Below are 5365 nucleotides of genomic sequence, written 5' to 3'. Positions count from 1 at the left end.
TCTTGTTTTTTTTTTTTTTCCTCTCTTCATTTTTAATAGTAATGCTCAGTTCACTTATTACAGGTACTAAATCTTCAGTTTCATCTACTGTGACCAAAAAGATGAGAATGATTTTTTTTTTCTAATAATTTTCACATAAAGGTCAATTAGGAAATCAGAAAGTAATATCACAGATTTCCTGTGTTCTCAAACTTCCCTTGCTCAGGACAACTAACTGACCTCACACTACCTTTCAGCATTAGCAAATGTGATAGGCTCAGACCAGAGGAGAAAAATAAACATATACTAATTTTGCTCCGTCGGTTATTTTAATTTTCAGTGTCATCAAGGAAGGGAGTTCCTTTCTAAAAGTAGGAGCTTTTTTCTTCTCTTTCTTTGTCTTGCTTCTCAATAGAGAAGCAGGCTGATGGACCTTTATTGGCTTCAAACAAAGACAGAACTGACAACAAAGAAACCCTGATAATTTCAGAGTTTGGGTCTCTTTTGGTTATCTGAAATTTGCTGCTTCAAAAACAATAAATGCTTCAATAACCTGACTGCAGAAAATACTTAATGGAAATTGTGATTTTCATCTTCCAATCTAATTCATTTCACAGTAAGGTGTGGGCTTAATACGGGAACTTTTTCTTTTGTTTATGACATTTTCACACTTACAGATATTTGTAGGCACACGAAGGGACTGCAAACAGCTGATTGTTTCTGAAATTAGCTCAGTACAGACACAAAGCAATGCCTGAGAATAACTTCTGTTTGAAAAGTGAAAATTCTAAAGGGTAAGGCTGCTTTATAAATAAAATCTCTATAATCTGTTTTAATGCACTTTAACTTTTGTATTTATTAATTTATTTGCAAAATCTGGATGGCAGTTTAATTAGGGTTTAAAGTTTAAAAATCTACGATTTTAAGAAAGTCCTATTAGTCATGCCTGAAAATGAGCCATGGGCTTAATAGGTTTGGGAAAAGGTTTTTAAATTTAAAATTTACATACACATGTACACATGGTAAAAAGGAAATGTTATCCTTTAAGACAAACAGAATTATATCTACATGTGCTTGTCTTGCATTTAATTAGTGTGAAATTAGGTTATGGGTTCTCAACAAGGACAGGGCACATTCCAGAACATGAAAAGTTTTATAGTCATGCCAGGAGTTCCTAATTTACTTTGAGAAAATAATGTCTAGGAGCCTTGAGTGGCTTACATTGCTAGGCATATCCAATAAGAAGCATATTACTCTTCCATAAAACTTATTCCACTTGTATCTCACATTTCTACATTGTTTTAAATATTACCGTTTAACTTGAAATTTATAATTTTAGCACGATGATTTGAATTTCCCCAGGGGGAAAATATGGAATAGCAAAGTACCCATGTAGCAGAAATTACCTGCAGATCCCATAAAATAAGCTTCCATGCTTTTCCATTATGTTCTATTCACAGAATGAATAGCCGATTGCATCCTGCGGATTATCAAGCGATTTATATAGGGGTGTCCTTGTAAGGTGTGCATTAGTTGTAATCCTTGGTACATAAATCATTTGCTTAAAATCAAAATGATTTTACATATAGAAAGCGCATCCACTTCACCTAATGTTCCGTGATCAGTGTTTACACCTACCACCAATTGCCATTTGTGAAAATAATTCTTTAAAATTTGAAAAAAAAATTGTTGCTGAGCCTTCCGAACAGTTTAGCTCACGCTCCTCTCAAGCTCAGGGGATCTCTTTCCTTAGGTCAGACCAACTGTTAAAGCTGACACTATATTTAGCAACTACCTTCTGGAGGGAGAGACCTTTGAGAACATCGACCTGCCCATTTGAGTCCTACCTGACAATTCCTCATTGTAAACAGCTAACTTTATAGAAAATGTTTTTTTAACATGGTTTTAATCATGCAGCAATTAAGGGTAACATTTAGAAATAAATCTCGAGACAGTTCCTTATCCTTCTGTCAACTGGAAGTTGAATTTAAGCCTTCACCTTCTTGGTCTCATCTTTAGTTTTGGTTTTGTTTCCTGAAAGTATGGGATTCAATCTGCAAATGGTCACTGCGACAGAGTTTTCTTGAAGACTTCAAGAAACCTTGTCGTAATACAAGCAGTGTTGGTCCTTTGCTCTTGTGTTATCATGTATCATGACTTCCCCTGACTGGAGGCACACTCCGATGTCCAATCTCAATGTGGCTTCTTTGTTTCCTGCATCTGAGGTGATCTCTCTGTGCGACAAGAAGAAAGAAAAGCAAGCAAGCAAGCAAACAAACCCAGGAGACTAAATTCAATCCATCTGATAGATTCAGACTCATAAATTCACTCTCTTCGGGTATTTGTCTCTTTTGAATATTTAGTCTTACAGGCTTTCTCCACCTCCCTGCTTCTCTCAGAGGTGATGTGTGTCTCTCAGGAAGCTATGTGATCTAGAAGCAGGGAAGGGAGCACGCATCTCAATAGTTATATCTGCAAGACCTTGCTTGCTTTTCTGGTCCCTCTGATCCCTGCAGTGATGTCCTTAGCTGGTGGCGGAGTGTCCTGCTAGCATCCTCGGATGGTAGCTGGGAGCTCTTGCCTGTGTAGTTATTTTTCAGGTTGCTCAGGAGTCCTTCCTGCTGACTTGGCTCCACAGACCCCTCTGATGTTGGGTTGTAGCTTCCTTTTGCTCCCTATCCTTGGGTGTACCCCACAGATTGTAGATAAATGGTTACCCCTCATTGCTACAACCTTCCCCACGTGAGCCTGCCAATACCTTTTGTGCCAAATGGGACTCTAGGAAGACTGAGGCAGGGCTGGTCAGGACTTTTATCTCCCTAACCTTGTAGCTGCCCTCGGTTGTTTTGTTATGCTCTGTGCAACTGGCTTTCCCTCTAGTTCCTAGTGGAAAGCAGGACAATCACCCTCTAGCTGATGTTTTCTTGTCAACCTATCTAACACAGTCCCCTCTCCATGACTCCATTGCAGAGGGTGGGCGATCTAGATCTACATGTCTTCTTATCTATTTCTTACCGACTTTCTTGTCTTCATTCCACAACTACCCAGGAAAAGAGGATTGGGCTTTCCCTTTCCTCTTCCTGTCTGTTCAGAAAAATCACTGATGTCACATACTTCTTGAGGTGAACTCTCCTCTTTCTTTTTAAAAATGGCAGATGGGGCCTACATATTTCAAGAAGATTTTTACCTGTTAAACTTGAGTTAGCCTCTGGATACAAAATGTGCCACATTTGCTCTGTTAGTGACTCATTTGAGATCATTTGCAGGTTCTTGAGAACAAAATGGAAATGATGTGTTAATTTTTCCTAAGCTCCCCTTAGAAAATCTGGAAACTACAAAAAAACAAAAACAAAAAGAGTTTGTTATATCTGAGTGACCCACACCAAGTGGCTGTTAGTGTCTTATTTTAGCTTTTCATTTAGGCTATTGCATGCTTTTCTGCACCGGACTGACATTCAGCACAGGCCTAAATGTGACTACACCATTTTATTTTTAAAGATTATTTATTTATTTATTTATTTATTTATTTATTTATTTATTTGGCAGAGAGAGGGAGAGAGAGAGCGAGCATGCATGCTAGCGCACAAGTAGGCAGAGTGGCAGGCAGAGGGAGAGGGGAAAGCAGGCTCCCTGCAGAGCAGGGAGCCCAATGTAGGGCTCGATCCTAGGACACTGAGATCATGACCTGAGCCTAATAAGGCAGATGCCTAACCGACTGAGCCACCCAGGCTCTCCATGACTGCACTATTTTAGTTTCAGAGTCTGCATTCTTACTTCCCTTCCCATCTGGTGTTCACCGGAGCAAAAGGCCTAACTCACAGCTAAGTGTGAAGAATATTGGAACACTTGGGTATGCTCTTAGTCCTTAGAAGTTCATTTGGCCTCAGCTGAGGAAGATTAGAGTCCCCAGTGGTGAAATTCAATTAGTAAATCGGGGTCTTGACCTTTTTGGGACCTTCTGCCCCAATCTCTTGGCTTTCTCTTCTCAGAGCCTGCTTACTTTAGCTGTGCTCCTGAGTTCCTATGGGTCTCTGGGAAGCAGGGATTGGGACCCTTCCCTCATGTTTTGTGGAATACCATATCGGGATTATGGACCCTGTGGAGGGGTTCACTGACAATCTTCCCCGAGCTCTTCACACAGTTGTAGCAAAGTTAGAATTACTACCTTCGTCTCCTTCTGCCAAAATGGGACTTGGTAAAACACACTTTGAGTTCTCCTATGAAAAAATCCTTCCAAAGGTGATCTGACTAGTTCCTTGTGGTATAGCAGCCCCCCATAATCAGAGGAAAGGGAAGCAGCTTGCTGAAATGGAAGATTTCCCATTTCCTGTCCTCACCGCAGCTGATGAATTAGACACCATAGTTGAGCTATTGGCATAGAAGAAGAGCTAGTATGAAGACTGCGCAAGTCAGGTGCACCTGAGGGCAAGACCATCCCAACCTGTGGAGAGCGAAGTCTTGCCTACTGAAACACAGGGCTGAGGAGCATTCTTTGTTCTTGGGAACAGAGAAAACTTCTTTTTGCTAATGAATAGCCCTACTGAAGGACCTAGGCAAGATGCAAGGGGACTAGGTGGCTATGCCTGCCTGCTTGAGGGAAAGTAGCTGGGAGGTTGTCATGTCCGGGCCGCACCGCAGTAATTACTTGAAATCTGCGGCAACAGCGGGTGGATACATGAAAGGTAAACCCCAGACCAGGTTGTTCAGTCAGACAGCGCCAGCGCTCTCTTCCCAATGAAGTGGCAGGACATTTTGAGGAAAGCCTTCCTGGAGGTTGACTGGTATTATCTGCCAACTGGCATGAAGAGGAAACCTGAAATGTGATCACCTGATGTAAGACAAGAGGTCCCCTGTATTGGGTTCCTAGGGCTGCTCTAACAAAGTATAACGGGCTGGGTGGCTTAAAGCAACAGAAATGGTTTTTTCTCAGATTCCAAGGGACTAGAAGAAGTCTGCAATTATGATGTCAGAACAGTCATGTTCCCTTCGGAGTGGCGAGGGGATATTTTTCCTTTCCTCTTCCTAGTTTCTGGTGGTTGCTGGCAATCCTTGGCATTCCTTGGCTTGTAGACGCATTGCTCTGATCCTCCTCTATGTTGTCATGTGGCTTTCTTCCCTGCGTTCCTCTGTGTTCTCACATGGCCTTCTTATAAGGACACCAGTCATTGGATTTAAGGCTCACCCTAGTCCAGTATGCCTTCGTGTTAATTAATATGTCTATGAAGACCTTAAAATCACATTCTTACATTCTGGTTAGACATGAATTTTGGAAAGGGCACTGTTTGAACCAGTGTAACCTCTGTCCCCTAATATAGACACATATTTTGTTATTATTGCTACAGTTTTTATCTTTCAGAAAAGTCTCCTATTCTTCCTCTTCTAAAAT

General features: G+C 41.0%; 1 long non-coding RNA gene across 3 annotated transcripts; it reads right to left on the bottom strand.

Annotated features, from left to right (window-relative positions):
- Positions 1–1897: 1897 nt before the first annotated feature.
- On the bottom strand, positions 1898–4927 carry LOC112656616 (uncharacterized). Of its 3 annotated transcripts, XR_007408876.1 has the most exons (5): positions 4808–4917; positions 4145–4347; positions 3167–3311; positions 2995–3063; positions 1898–2213 (listed from the first exon to the last, which is right to left on the bottom strand). It is a non-coding gene; the product is annotated as an uncharacterized LOC112656616 (long non-coding RNA). The 3 variants fall into 3 exon arrangements; XR_003134510.3 differs by lacking the exon at positions 4145–4347 and having other exon boundaries at positions 4808–4927; XR_003134511.3 differs by lacking the exon at positions 4145–4347 and having other exon boundaries at positions 4625–4909.
- Between the last annotated feature and the right edge of the window lie 438 nt (positions 4928–5365).

Source organism: Canis lupus, chromosome 37 (genome assembly GCF_003254725.2).
Source record: "Canis lupus dingo isolate Sandy chromosome 37, ASM325472v2, whole genome shotgun sequence".
In the NCBI taxonomy this organism is placed as follows: Eukaryota; Metazoa; Chordata; class Mammalia; order Carnivora; family Canidae; genus Canis; species Canis lupus.
Note: the sequence above shows the minus strand (reverse complement) of the source record. Positions and strands in the feature narration are given on the sequence as shown.